Raw genomic sequence first — 16253 nt, 5'->3', positions numbered from 1 at the left:
TGATATGCACAATTAACCCCTCAGGTGCAGCACCTGAAGGGGTTAATTGTGCGGATCACAGCCCCCTGTAAGAGATCGGGTGCTGCCAGGCAGCAGGGGGCAGTCATGTACACAGTTCATAGTATATTCTAACTAGAAGCGTCCCCATCACTATGGGAACGCCTCTGTGTTAGAATATACTGTCGGATTTGAGTTTTCGCGAAGTGAAAACTCATCTCTGAAAAAGCTTTTATGCAGACGGATCTTCGGATCCGTCTGTATGAAAGTAACCTACGGCCACGGATCACAGACGCGGATGCCAATCTTGTGTGCATCCGTGTTCTTTCACTGACCCATTGACTTGAATGGGTCCGTGAACCGTTGTCCGTCAAAAAAATAGGACAGGTCCTATTTTTTTGACGGACAGGAAACACGGATCACGGATGCGGCTGCAAAACGGTGCATTTTCCGATTTTTCCACGGACCCATTTAAAGTCAATGGGTCCGCGAAAAAAAAACTGAAAACGGCCACGGATGCACACAACGGTCGTGTGCATGAGGCCTTAGTAACATTTTGGACATATTAGTTGTTTACCCCTAGGGACTTTTTCTGCAGTCCTTCCAGCAGCGATCTGTCACCCATGGGTCATGTGACTTGGTCATGGGTGACACGTCACAGCTGTGGCCAGTCATTATCTGCTGTGGTCACGTGTCCCACCATGTCAAACTGGATGTTGATGCGAGGAGACCTGCAGTGCTTGAAGGGGTGCAATGGAACCAGAACCCAGCAGCATGGATAAGGTAAGTATGATCCCCACCGCAGGTCTGGCCATGCTGGCAAGGTGTCTGCAGAAAGGGTCCCCAGGGGTGAACAATCCCTTTGAAAATACATGGCTGCTGATTTATCTTTAGAGTAGCTGCATTTCAAAAGTGTCGTTTTCCTTCTTGGGTTCATTGGGCTTCATTTCTACATGCGTTATAATTACAGTAACTGTTAATACATTCACAAGAAAGTGATCATCAGTCATGCAAATGATGCTTAATGTGCATCTCTCAAGAGAGAGCAAACTAGAAGCAGTAGTTAATTTCAGGACGGTCCTCAGCTGCAAGGAAACCATTTGTCTCTACAGATTAAGAGATGTTGTCCGGACAAGAAACTTTCCAAAGAACGTTATGTCCTTGTGAAGGCAAAGTAGGGATTTTTCGATACCATGTGTGATAATCATTTTGATATATAGTATCCTTGTATCTTTCCAGGTTGGAGCCACTTTGTTGCCAAGAAGCCGTCTGCATTTAGGCTGGAGAACGCTGGTTTTGGACAGTTTGCATCCGCCATCTGTCAGCCTCTTCATTTCATTTTAGAACTGACCTTCTCTATATGGAAATGGTATAAGAAGAATGGCTAATGGTAAAGATAAAATGCTCTATTCATAAAATCTATGTGTGTATTTTATTTTATTACTGTCCTTTGCTATACTTTTATATATACTGTATAATACATACTATGGTTTTATCAAATAAAGGTTATCATAACTGACCTTGCAGAAAATCCCAATGTCTGCCTTGGCAACTCACCAGTAAACATAAATTTACCATCTATATTGGGACTTGGAGGAGTTAGAGCCAAATTGAAATCAGCTCCAAAAAAACCACCTCCAAACACCCTCCTGTTCATTTCAGTGGAAATCAGCACTTGCTTTGTTTTATTCACGTGGGAAAAAAGTACTTTAGAGAAAAAAACAGCATGTCCTATATTGCGGCAGAATATTTTCCCATTGAAATCCTGTTTTCCACATTATTGAGCGTTTTTTGGAGCGGATGTGCAGCAAAAACCAGAATCTGAAAATGCAGTTTTGTACTGAAGTAAAACCCCTGTTGGAAAGCCCCCGTTGCTTTTACATATTGCAATTTCCTAACATTGTAGCCAAGATGCCTTACAACCTGACCTGGCCGCAAACATTTCCATTCAACCCTGCCCTTAACTTGCTAACCTTGTCATATAACTCTGCACTTTCATACCTCTCATCTTTTTGGGTGACCAAAGAGAGACTTATCACAAAAAAAACACCTGGAAATAGACATTCTTAAGTTGGATTATCATACAGTACATAGATAGTACAGTTACGCATTTCAGACCATAGGTAATTTGCGGTCATTGCTTTGAGGAATGACCGCAAATTACCTATGGTCTGAAACGCGTAACAGAACTTATCCTGTTATTTGAAGATTTTAAAAACCGCAAATAAAGCTACGATTCTTCGCTATCTTGGAGCTGGATTATCGCATCCAGGGGCGTTATCCAAGCTCAGACAGTGGAGGCGAAGGTGAGAGCTGAGTTATGCTTTTCTTGTGAGTACATAGATAGTAAGACACTTCCTGGGAAAATAATCTTCGGGAACCTATTCTTTTGTCCCTCTCATTCCAAGCTCTTATGAATAGGTGCCCCTCTCCTTTATCTCCTTGTTTAGTTGATTGGGATACTTGTCCAATATGCTGTATAAATAAAGAATATTATTATACACTTGTGGTATCTAGTTTCAGGTTTGCTAGACCTGTATGAGCTGTTGGCTTGCTGTACACATTGATCGTCAATTCAACCCTAAAGTCTACCATTGATGAAGTTTAAGTTGTAGAGCTAGTTTTGCTGTATTTATAAATGATCAGTTCAGCAACTAAGTACAGTGCCACTCTTAAAGGGGTTGTCCCATGAAACACACAAGGTGGGGGATGTGTCTCTTCAGTGAGGGACTGACTACTGGTATCCCCACCTATCAGAAGAATGTAGCCCCATGTTCCCCCATTTGAATGGAGCAGCGGCCACACATATTCACTCTGTGGGTCTTCCGAAGACAACTGAGTGCTGTACTTCCATAAAGAGTGGTAGAGTGGAGTGGCAGCATGTAAGTGTGACCTGCCACTCCACAGTGTCCAAGTGTGGCCTGCCACTCCACAGTGTCCAAGTGTGACCTGCCACTCCACAGTGTCCAAGTGTGACCTGCCACTCCACAGTGTCCAAGTGTGACCTGCCACTCCACATTGTCCAGTGTGACCTGCCACTCCACAGTGTCCAAGTGTGACCTGCCACTCCACAGTGTCCAAGTGTGACCTGCCACTCCACAGTGTCCAAGTGTGACCTGCCACTCCACAGTGTCCAAGTGTGACCTGCCACTCCACAGTGTCCAAGTGTGGCCTGCCACTCCACAGTGTCCAAGTGTGACCTGCCACTCCACAGTGTCCAAGTGTGACCTGCCACTCCATTCTTGCAAGGTAACGGAACCCTGGTTCTTGTGATCAGTGGAAGCCTCAGCAGACAAACAGGAAATATGTGTGTTTTGTGGAACAACCCTTTTAAGAATAATTAATATAAATATAAAATCACCTTACATACTGTATGTCTCTCATTGTCTATTTTTCCATTTATGTTGATTTTTGACAATTTTTCTTATTATCTGCAGATAATATATTATAGTACAAGGCCCTGGGTGTATTGTATGAACGCTTAGAATATGCTGCATGCATGTTACCATACAGATATACCATTTCTATCTTGCTCTAGTTCATACAAACAATGTAAATATGTCCAGAACATCAAATGTTATGAAAAGTCTCTGGAGCTACAAATAAATCACTTACTGGATGTTCACAACACAGCTTAGAGCTTAGAAAGTCTTTTGAGGTTCAGGAAGATTGTATTGTGTTGATCATAAACCGACAACTGTTAAAATTACAGTAATTCTTCGGATTGATTTTCTACAGTAACTTTGCTTCACTGCAGGGTATTTAAGATCTTTCGTAACTGCCCAGATCATCCTGCAGCAGCATTGAGTGAAGTTTATGGAAGTTCATTTTACCGTTTTCTGATACTAAAAGAATTAGCTTTCTTTAAGACATTGAAGTACACACTGACTGGCTTCCGTGTGATGCCTCCCCTAAACAGCATGTCACTGGGATGGGGAAGGGGGGGGGGGGGGTATCTGGCAGCCAGAAAGGCTGCCAAAGCTAAACAGCCTGCATTGGAGCTAGCTCTGATCCTGGCAATTGCAGCTAGAGCCCGATTGTGTAATACAACAGAACTCCCAACACAATTTTGTAGGAACATTCAGCTGTGCTCATGAGATAATCATGATGGGTATATGCATCCTGGTGCTGGAACTAGCACCTTCTCATGACGGATATATCCATTACGAGTTATTAAGAGTTTAAAAAAGCATGTTTCCATATAGATACTTGTTCTGAACTGTAAACTTAATTTTGAATGGTTAACTTTTACAACTACCCTTTATGTCTAACTTCTAGCCCATTGGTGTCGAACCTATGGTACGGGTGCCAGTTGCGGCACTCATATCCCTCTCTCTGGGCACCCGCACCCTGGAAAAAGTCTATGGTGTACCAATATGCCTTCGACTTCGACACTATGAACGGCAGGGGCAGCGCACTGAATGTAATCAGGCTATTATAGCTTAAAAATAAAGTACAAGGAAGATATACTATATTGGACTGTAGTATTCAGGTTAAATTTTTGTGTTGGCACGTTGCGATAAATAAGTGGGTTTTGGGTTGCAGTTTGGGCAATTGGCTTTAAAAAGGTTTGCCATCACTGTTCTTGCCCTTTATTTCTGTTACTTCTACAATTAATATTTTCCAAATAAAGTCACTATTGTATGAACTGTGCAACAATGAAATTAAAAATAAATCCAGATTAACATTCTAATATATAGAGAATTTGATTAAATTTTCTGAGAAATTTTACTGTATCTTTTATTTTGAGTCAAAATCCCTGTAGAACGTTTTATCTGAAGACCTTATTTTATTCTTAAGCTGGCGATACAGTTTAGGATAGGTGTCAGCAGGCAGAAATTCCACCCCCCAATACACATATGCTTATCCGATTTTGCATTTGTTTTTCATGGTGACAGAGGCGTAAACTACAACGAGATACCTCTGGCGGTGGCTTGTCATTTTGAGAACAATCCAACAGTTCGATCTTTTTTTCCCCCTACATCAGCTGTCAGGGGAAACTTTGGACACCCAATGACAGTCCCATGAATGGGACTGAGCTGCGCATAGGCCATATGACTGATGAATGTGATCTCACATGATCTTGAAGGAGGCCTAAGCGCTCAATGAGCGTCACAGCCTCTTCATACAGCTGATCGGCAGGGGTATTGGGAGTTGTACCCCCGCCAATCTGATATTGATGACCTATCTTGAGAATAGGACATCAGTATCAAGCTCTCAGTTAATCCCTTTAACAAGAATATTGGTTTACCAATATTCTATACATAAGGCATCTTAGAGACATGAGGGATTATGTATCAGTAAAGAACATGGAAAAAGGATCTTTATTGCAGTGCCACATAGACAGTTTAATACATGGACCAAAAATTACAGGATTTGTATAAAAATTATAAAATGTGGATACCAACGCAGATGAAAGCAGTACCCCGTGACACAATGTCTAAACTACTCTATTGCAGCGTTCACAGCAAACATATTTTTCTCTCTAGTATACTCAGGAGACTTTGGGTATTTAAATATTTATCACTTCCTACCTTTTAATTAAGCTTTATGTTTAAGCTGAGTTCCTCCTGGAACCAGGCAGACAATTTAATAGGATTTCAACTAATACAATAAAAATGTTTATTCTTTTACATTGATTTATTTCTCCTATTCAGATTTTATCATTCCAGTGTCACTAATTTATTACAATCTACTTTCCTATCCATAAATATTAATTTCCCCAGCAATTATTTATTAAATAGTTTTCATGTTCATTCACATTGATTAATATTAATTCATTTTAATTCATGAATATGCAGGCTTCTCAAGCGAAATGGCTACCCAGAGCTGTCAGCTAGCTCTTAATTTATTGTGATTTTTTTATTTTATTTCTTTATTTTTATCAATGGAAAATGATTATATTATTAGTGTACTTAGTGTATACTGTACGTGGCATATATACCTGCATTATGTACAGCCATCTAACACCAAAGACATAAGCACGCAAAATGCCCTTCTTATAACTTACACTTGAGATTATTAACACACTGTGGTTTTTATTAAAGAGGTTCTCCGGGATTTACATATGGATGACCTATCCTCAGGATAGGTCATCAGTATGAGATCGGCGGGGGTTCCGATTCCTGCTACCCTTGCTGATTATCTATTTGAGGAGGTTGCGGCACTTCCATGAGCCTTACATTGTATTGTGACTGTGCTTGGTATCACAACTTCGCCCCATTCACTTGAGTGGGGCTAAACTGTGCCTTGGCCATGTTACCAATGAACATGATGTCAAATGACCTAGAAAGAGGCCAAAGTGCTCATGGAGTGCGGTGGCCTCTTCGTACAGCTGGAGTCAGATCTTTGCCGATCTTATATTGATGAACTAGCCTTAGGATAGGCCATCAACATGTAAGTCCCAGAGAACCCTTAAAATTAATTTATTCATTTAATAGAGTTTATTACATGTATGCATTACTATAAGTAACTGAACATGTATTGTTGGTGATGTATACAAAAAATGTAATCCAGCGCTAGATTTGGGGGTCATCAAATAGGTCACTTCACGGACTCAAGGCTTATTCACGTCCTTAGCAATAAGCGATTTGAAAGTAGAGATTGAATCCAACATGTTGTAAATAAAAATAAATCCCTCATTGTAATAAATCACATAAAAAAAGCACATGCCCACGGTCAACTGACGCATTTCGACCTACAAATGGTCTTAATCATAGAAACTCAGATTTTTATTTACAACTTGCTGGACTCTACATCCAAATCAATTGTTGGTGATGTACATGGACAGATTGATCAAACTGATTATTAAACACTTGTTTAGGATATTAATTAACACTTTCTTTTAGAAGAAAATCTGATAAATTTTGCACCTTGAGATTATAATTTAAAGGGCTATTTCCATGTTAAGTAATGATAAGCCATCACTTACTGATCGGTGGCCAGCTTCCTAGACCATCGCCGATCCGCAGAGTTTTATCATGCCTTGTGCCACTCCAAATTATCCACATTGAAGGGATTATTTTTAACACATTCACTTTTTAAGGAGCTGTGTTCCTGCAGACCACGGATCAGCAACCTCTGGCACTCCAGCTGTTCCAGAACTACAACTCCCAGAATTCTCCTTTCACTTCTATGGGAGTTTCAAAAACAGCCAAGCAAGTTTGCATGCTGGGAGTTGTAGTCTCAGCTGGAGGGCCGAAGGTTGCTGATCCCTGATGTATTATGCAACAAAATAGTCAAACAGGTTTCTGTCCCTACTGTACATACTGTACTTCACAGACCCCAGTGGAGGTCTCTGGGGTTGGACCCCCACTATTCATGAAAATATAGCGCAACGTAATGAGGAACCATGACTACTTGATGGGAACAATTAAATGCCATACACAAACTCACAATTTGTAATCATATCCTGTATTTACTTGTGTGCAAAAATATTATGTTAGTTTTTTTAGCTTTTGTACAAGAATTAGATTTAGTTTAAAGATAAATTGGACAACTCTGACTTTTTGTTCTTACGAATATTAAATGTGGACAAAGATAACCACTATTCTTTATGTACAGTTTAAAGTGATCTCGTAAGGACATCTCTCAGTTGTCTGTTATGCTAGGTTCACATCACTGTTCAGTTTTCTGTTCTGATCCATCAGAACACATTATTTTAGATGGAAAAAAAATCCTCCACAAAGTACTTTTTTTCTGTCTAAAATAATAGATCTCAGACGGAAATCGCTAAAACGGATGTAAAATTAGTATAACTGAGCATAACGAATGCTCAGAATAAAGGATAAATTTTTTTGTTTTGTTTCTGTTATCTCAGAAGAATGGGAAACGATACAGTGATGTGAACCTACCCTTATTGTACCATTTCCCCATGAAACCAATCTTCATCGGGAGATTGTTTTATGCAAATGAGAAGAAAATTTTATTTTTGGGGGGATATTTTGTGACCATTCCTAGGTGGATTGAGTGTGGAAGTTAAAATGTCCTACAAATAGGGATTCAATTGTTGGGATTTATAAATAAAGCAGGTTCCACCTGGAAAAGTATATTCTGTTATGCTTGTAGCTGCCCCATTATACCACATACTGGAATTATTATTAGAACATTTTAGAATTTTTACAAAAGTTATTCTGTTATATTCCTATTTCTATTAGTCCGAGGGTCACTTTCACAATGAGAAAAAAAATTAGCTATGAAGTGTGGACAATTATCAGATTTTGGCTATCGAAAAACTTGGCAGATACATTACATTCTATTAAAATCATCATAAAATTCCTATAGCTGGATGCTCATTGGTGTATTCATAATGAAATTTATCAAGCCAGAATCAGATTCAAGGGCACAAGTAATGTTTTGTGATAGATCATTTAATATTATGCACAAATTATGTAGCATATACCAGCCTTTCCATCTTGTATCTTCCAAGGTCACATTAACGTGTAAATATAGGCTCATATAGGACCTTGGATTGTGAGTTATTGTTTATACACTATACTGTATCTTATACAAATGTACTAGGGATGAGTGAACTTCATATTTTGAAGTTCGTGTTCGGGTATTTGCTGAATTGCGTTATGGATTCCGTTACCACGGGCCATAATGCAATTCCATGATGGAATGCATAACGGAATGCCTTTAGAGGCATTCATAGTAACATAGTCCCATAATATATAATGCCGAAAAAATACATTTGTCCATCCAGTTCAGCCTGTTATCCTGCAAGTATAGAGTCCTTAAATATCAGAATTCAGGGTCTGGCTATGACATTACTTATTTCTCTTAGGATACTGGGGTGTATGCCATCTGGTCCTGGCGATTTGTCTATTTTAATCTTTTTAAGACTTCTTGTACTTCTTCCTGGGTCAGACAGGGCACTTTTAATGGGGAATTAACTTTTACATTCTGCATTTCATCTGACAGTTTATTTTCTTCAGTGAATACAGTGGAGAAAAAAATATTTAATAGCTTTGCTTTCTCCTCATCGCTCTCTGCAACTTCCTCCTCATTACTCTGTAGAGGGCCGACACCTTCAGAGTTATACTTTTTACCATTTATATAATTGAAAAACATTTTAGGGTTAGTTTTGCTCTCTTTGGCAATTAATCTCTCGGTCTCTAGTTTGCCTGCTTTTATTTGTTTCTTACATATTAAATTTTTTTCCTTATAGTTTTTCAGTGCTTCCTCGCTACCCTCCTGTTTTAGTGATTTAAATGCTTTCTTGTTGTCATTTATTGCTTTCTTTACAGTTCTATTTATCCACAAAGTTTATTTTTATTTTTCCTTAACCTTTCATTCGCATAAGGTATGTATCTCTCACAATTAGATTTTAGGATGCTTTTAAAAATATCCCATTGTGTGGCTGTATTTTAATTTTTGAGGACTTTGTCCCAGTTAGTTAGGCCTCTCTTAGTTTGTTAAATGTAGCTTTTTTGAAGTTTGGTATTTTTGGTCCTCCCTGAAGAAACACTCTTTTGAATGATAATTGGAAGGTTATTACTTTATGGTCACTGTTTCCCAGGTGTCCCCCGACCTGCACATCTGTTGTTCTGTCAGGTCTATTGGTTAATACTAAGTCCAGTATGGCCGTCCCTCTAGTCGGGCCCTGAACCAGTCGGGAAAGGTAATTTTTCTTTGGTGATTGCCAAGAACCTGTTTCCTTTATGAGATATACAAGTCTCAGTTTCTATATCTGGGTAGTTGAAGTCCCCCATAATAACCACCTCGTTATGATTTGCCACCTCGTCTATCTCATTTAGTACCAGATTTTCTGTGGACTTTGGTATATTAGGTGGTTTATAATAAACTCCTATTAGTAATTTATTATTGTTTTTGCCTCTATCTATTTCTACCCACAGTGACTTCACATGTTCATGTCCCTCACTTATATCTTCCCGGAGTGTGGGCTTTAGACAGGACTTTCCAGAAAGGCAGACCCCTTCCCCTTACCAGTTTTGGCGATCCTTTCTAAACAGACTGTAACCCTGATCATTAACCGCCCAGTCATAGCTATCATCCAGCCATGTCTCAGTTATTCCCACTATGCCTCCTCACACATCACTAATTCCAGTTCCCCAGTTTTTTTTGTCAGGCTTCTGGCATTAGTATACATACATTTAAGAGGTTTATGTATATTTTATACCCTACACTTTTCCTTCTGAGCTGTTCTAGTCTCTCCATTTCTCCCTCATTACCCATTACCTTGCCCCCAGTCTCTGCACTATCTTCCCATCCTAAAATGTAATTACCCTCCCCCAGTCCCTAGTTTAAACACTCCTCCAACCTTCTATCCATCTTCTCCCTCAACACAGCTGCCCCTTTCCATTTGAGGTGCAGCCGATCTCTACGATAGAGCCTTTAGCCAACATAGAAGTCAGCCCAGTTCTCCAGGAACCCAAACCCCTCCTTCCTACACTAGTTCTTGATCCACTTGTTAACCTCCCTAATCTCCCTCTTCCTTTCTTGTGTGGCTCATGGTTCCGGTAGTATTTAGGAAAATACTACCTTTGAGGTCCTTGCCCTAAGCTTTTGACCTTAATCCCTAAAATAATTTTTGAGGACGTTCCACCTACCTCTAACTTTGTCATTGGTTCCGATTTTGACCATGACCGCTAAATCTTCTCCAGCCCCTCCCAGTAATCTGTCAATCCGATCCGCGATGTGTCAAACTCGATCACCAGGAAGACAACACACCGTTCGACGATCCCGGTCTTTGTGACAAATTGCCCTATCTGTACCCCTAATAATTGAGTCTCCCACTACCAGCACCTGTCTGGCCTGCCCTGCTCTCCTGGTCCCCTGCTTACTGGAGCTAACATTCCCCTGATTGGCAGAGGAATTGTCTGGCTGCAGTAGTGCTCTCTCTGAACTGGCATCCCCCTCATCTGCCAACCATGCAAAATTGTTGGGGTGTGTCAGATCAGGTCTAGCCTCCCTGGCACTCTTCCCTCTACCCCACTTTATAACTTTTAAACAGCTAGCTACCTCACTTTCCTGAGCCTCGTCGCTACCACCCTCCCCCACATCTACCCAGTGAGCAGCAAACTCTTTTCCAAATTGTCAATGCTTCTCAGTGTTGAAATATGCCCGTTTAGATACTCGATGTGCAATTCCAAATGGGCAATTTTCTCACATTTTGAACAAAGATATGCACCCTCAAATGGCTGTTCCAGGACTGCATACATTAGACAAGATGTGCACTGGACTGCACTGCAATAATGGAACACATACTAAGTAAGGATTACGCAAGAAAATAGAAAAATACAATATAGTGCAGTGATAAGAATCTAACTTACTGTAGTCCCCTCCTAAAGTCCCTGAATCTGAAGTCATGTAATCTAAAGTAACACACTTAATACAAACACACACTTAAACTTAAGCACGCAAATGCTCACAAACTCTCGTTATTTGCCTGCTTGTATGAATGCAGCTCTCAATCCAGCCTGCTTTTTTTCCTCTGTATTCAAAGGACTGAGTTGCCCTCAAGGCTGGCTATTTAACTTCTCCTAATTAGATAGCCAGACCCTAATTACTTACCTGTTCAACACCCTGGAGAAGGAAGAGAAAACATTTTTTAATCATAGTATACTCTCAGCTCCTATGCAGTAAACCTGACAGCAAAAGCAAGTCAGAGTATACAATAAAGTCAGGCACAGCCACTCATCAATGCACACAAATAATTTAGCTCTCACAGATACTCCCTCAAATAATCTAAAGTCACACACTTAATACAAACACACACTTAAACTCAAACACGCGAACGCTCACAAACCTGCATTATTTTCCTGCTTGTATAAATGCAGCTCTCAAACCAGCCTGCTTTTTTTCCTCTAGATTCAAAGGACTGAGCTGCCCTCAAGGCTGGCTATTTAACTTCTAATTAGATAGCCAGACCCTAATTATTCACCTGTTCAACACCCTGGAGAAGGAAAAGAAAAAAAAAATGTAATCACAGTATACTCTGAGCTGCTATGCAATAAACCTGACGGCAAAAGCAAGTCACAGTGTACAATAAAGTCAGGCACAGCCACTAAGCAATGCACACAAATAATTTAGCTCTCACAGATACTCCCTCATGTAATCTAAAGTCACCCACTTAATATAAACACACACTTGAACTCAAACACAAACGCTCACAAACTCGCGTTATTTTCCTGCTTGTATAAATGCAGCTCTCAAAGCAGCCTGCTTTTTTTCCTCTAGATTCAAAAGACTGAGCTGCCCTCAAGGCTGGCTATTTAACTTCTCCTAATTAGATAGCCAGACCCTAATTACTCACCTGTTCAACACCCTGGAGAAGGAAGAGGAAAAGAAAATGTAATCACTGTATATTCTCAGCTGCTATGCAATAAACCTGACAGCAAAAACAAGTCACAGTTTACAATAAAGTCAGGCACAGCCACTCATCAATGCACACAAATAATTTAGCTCTCACAGATACTCCCTCACGTTATCTAAAGTCACACACTTAATACAAACACACACTTGAACTCAAACACACAAACTATTTGCCTGCTTGTATAAATGCAGCTCTCAAAATAGCCCGCTTTTTCCCCTCTGGATCCGTTATTCATTCTGTCATAATAGAAATCTATGGCCTGCATAACGGATCCATTCGGTTTTTGTTATGCTGGAGTCCTCTTAGACTTCTATTATGACGGAATGAATAACAGAATGCCTCTAAAAGCATTCCGTTATGCATTCCATCATGGAATTGCGTTATGGTGGTAACAGAATGGCGGTAACGGAATCCATAACACAATTCAGCATATACCCCAACCCGAACTCAAACTTCAAAATTTGAAGTTCGCTCATCCCTAATATATACTATAATTCAAATGTGCAAATGTATTAATATAAATCAACAGTGCAGTTTAAAAAAAGTTTTCACTTGTTTACATCCTGCGGTACATTTACGGCGCGCTGATCAGGCAAGTGGATACAGCCCAGCTGTATCCGTCCACATCGTTGGAAAAAGCTGATGCCGGCGGATTAACCCCTTATATGCCACGGTTAATATTGACTGCTGTATATAAGGAGTTTGCATAAGAAGGGAGCTCCCTCTCTGATGCCATCGGCTCCCCTCGCTGTGATGACGGGGTGCCGACGGCTGCTAATGCACTCTGATGCTTTAGAGCTCTTTCACACGAGCTGATGCCGTGCGTGGAATCCGCTGCATGAAAGAATGCCAAACCCCGCTCCGGACAGCAGAGACACGGAGCATTAACATGATTGATAATGCTCCGTGCCTCTCTGTGATCTTTTTACTACAAAATCACGGTGACAACTTTACCTCTCTGTGATTTTATAGTAAAAAGATCACAGAGAGGCACAGAGCATTATCAATCATGTTAATGCTCTGTGACTCTGCTGTCCAGAGCGTGGCTTGGCACTCTTTCATGCATTGGATTACCCGCACGGCATCTGCTCGTGTGAAAGAGCCCTTACACAGGCCTCTGGGCTTCGCAGCTATGGAAGCCTATGAGGTCTCATAGGCAAACTGTCAGTGTAATACTGACAGTTTCAATGCAGTACAATACAACATGTATTGTACTGCATTGGAAAAGGGATCAGACCCCCAAAAGTTGGATTCCCATACATGGACAAAAAGTTTTTATAAAAATAAAAAAAGTAAAAATAAATAAAAGAAGCGCCCTTTCTCTCATCAATCCATTTACAATGAAAAAAATATATCTCTTATTACTTACCCCAGCAGGTGAATGCCGTAAAAATTTAATTAAATTAAAACTACCAAAGCAGCCATTTTTTGGTCACTGTGTAATATTAAGTAATAAAAAAGTACTATGTTCCTCAAATTGGTACCAATAACAACTTCAACTCATCCTGCAAAATCGAACCCCCACACAAGACCATCTCCAGAAAAATATGAAAAATATGGATTTCAGAAAATGGTGACACAAAAGCATGATTTATTTTCCAAAAACGCTTTTATGTCAAAATGAAAAGCAAATAAAAAAAAGGAGCTTTTCTATAAAAATATTTTATCTACCTTGTCATTTGAAAACTGTAAAAAATAAAAACAGTGCTAGAATAGCCATTTTTTTTACATCAGTTCATAAAAAGCATAATCAAGCGATCAAAAAGTCAATGAAAATGTCAACTCATCCCACAGACCATCGCCATAAAAAGGCATAACACAAAAACCTTTTTCTTCAAAAATGCTTTTATTGTCTAAAGCTGAAAATTTAAAAAAAATTACGTATTGTGTATGCTCTATCAAGAGAACAATAAAAAATGAAGGGTTTTCAGAAAATGGCTGTACTGGTACTCCAGTGGGAGTTCAAAAGCAACATGGTGCCCGTAAGCCAATCCTTCTAAATCAGTGCTACAAAAGCCAAAAGGTGGTCTTTCCCTTCTGAAGTCTGCACTGTACCCAAACAGCAGTGAATGTCAACACTTATGGTATTTCCATACCCAGTAGAACCTACGAAACAATATAAAGAGTGTGGTGCGGTTACTGATATGGCATATCAGTACCCAACATATTGGGTGAAAAACTTGCAATTTTCACTTTGCTCAATCTGCTGCACATTCATTTCTTCAAAATACTTGTGACATCAAAATTCTTACTGCACTCCTGAATAAATACCTTGAAGGGTGTAGTTTCCAAAATGAGGTCACTTTTCAGGAGTTTTATTTACTATTACACCCCAGGGCCTCTACTGTTGTCAGCCATTTAAATCAAGCCGTGAAAATCAGCACATTGGGCCTCAAAATGTGCATGGTGCCCTTTTACTCATGAGCCCCCTCATATGTTGAGGCAAAAGAATAGGGACAAATGCTGGGTGTTTCTAAAAGCAGGAAGTTAAATAGTTAAATTAAATATTTTGGTATAAAGCTAATTTTTTTTTTTTTTTAAAGTACTTTTTCATTTCCACATCCAAGTATAAAGGAGAAAATGGGTAACACATTGAGGGGTGATTTTCTTTCTTTAGGCCTTGTTAAAATTAAATATTTTAGTCTAATACGCCATTATTTTTAAATGCCTGTTGGGTAAAAGTGCTCACTACAGTTCGTTGGGGAATGGAGCTTCCAAAATGGGGCCAATTTTTGGGGTTTCCACTTTAGGGGTACCTCAGGGTCTCTTCCAATGCGACATGGTGCTAAGCTGTCTGAATATGACAACACTAATAAATCTGCCCCAGTGTTCTTCCCTGTAGACCCAGCTCTTCTTATTAATATTGCAAACAATCTAATGGACATGATACCAGTGTTTCCGGAATTAAAATTAAAGGGGTATTCTCATCTGAGACAATGGGGGCATGTCTCTTGGATAAACGCTGATTGTTTGATAGGTGTAGGTCCCACCGCTGGTACCCGCACCTGTATCGAGAATTAGGCTGGGAAAGTGGTGGCTAGAGGACTCCAGCCACCACCTTCGCTCTCCCCATAACATTGAACGGGAGCACAGCGTGCATGAACGTCCGCCGCTCCCATTGACTTATATAGGCCCAAAGGAAGTAGTGCTCGGCTATTTTCGGTGGCCCCATAGAAATGGATGGAGGGCGGCTGCCCATGCACATTGCACCCTCCACCACTTTTGGGGCTCCGTTTACGAGATAGAATCGGGTCCCAGCGGTGAGACCTGCACCTTTCAGACAATGGGGGCATATCCTAGCGATATGCTCCTATTGTCTCAGATGAGAAAACCCCTTTAAGGGCGATATAAACTCTGCAGATTCACTGCCGAAGATTTGTGTGCAGCAAATTTGCAGCGTTGTACAGTGGCAGTAGATCAATGAAATCCACACATGTCTACTTTTAAATCCACAACATGTCTACTTTGCAGATATCTGCAGCAGATTTTATCCTTTGCAGTGCCGAGGGTAAAATCTGCAGCAAATCTATAATGTTTTCGCAGTGAAATCTGCAAGATTTGGTCCAGATTTTTCCATTGCGAATTTCGGCCAAATCTACTGTGGATTTTCCACTGCAGATTCACCACGTGGGAACATGCACTAAAGGTGTCTATGAGAGACGGAAAACATGGCTGCTTTCTTTCCAGAACAGCGCCACTCCTTGGGATTTTTCTGGTGTTGTAACTTTAAGTGGTTGTGCAGCCAGTACATATTGGTGACCTAACCTGCTTCCTCTTCAAGATAATCTTGCGATCATACAGTAAATTGATGACCTGATCCTGAGGATAGATCATCAATATATGCTGACTGCACAACCCCTTTAAGCCTATGCAAGTGAAATGGGCTATGCTGCAATGCCAAATAGTTCCCAGAGTAGCG

At 40.2% G+C, this 16253-nt stretch overlaps 1 protein-coding gene across 2 annotated transcripts in view; it reads left to right on the top strand.

Moving 5' to 3' along the window:
• Positions 1 to 16253, top strand: part of SYNDIG1 (synapse differentiation inducing 1) — a 462378-nt gene that overhangs the window by 99321 nt on the left and 346804 nt on the right. For both annotated transcript variants that reach the window (XM_040427400.1, XM_040427401.1), the window contains exon 2: positions 1237 to 1387. The gene's annotated coding sequence lies outside the window, so the exon portion shown is untranslated. The remainder of the gene's footprint in view (positions 1 to 1236; positions 1388 to 16253) is intronic.

Source organism: Bufo bufo, chromosome 4 (genome assembly GCF_905171765.1).
Source record: "Bufo bufo chromosome 4, aBufBuf1.1, whole genome shotgun sequence".
In the NCBI taxonomy this organism is placed as follows: Eukaryota; Metazoa; Chordata; class Amphibia; order Anura; family Bufonidae; genus Bufo; species Bufo bufo.
Note: the sequence above shows the minus strand (reverse complement) of the source record. Positions and strands in the feature narration are given on the sequence as shown.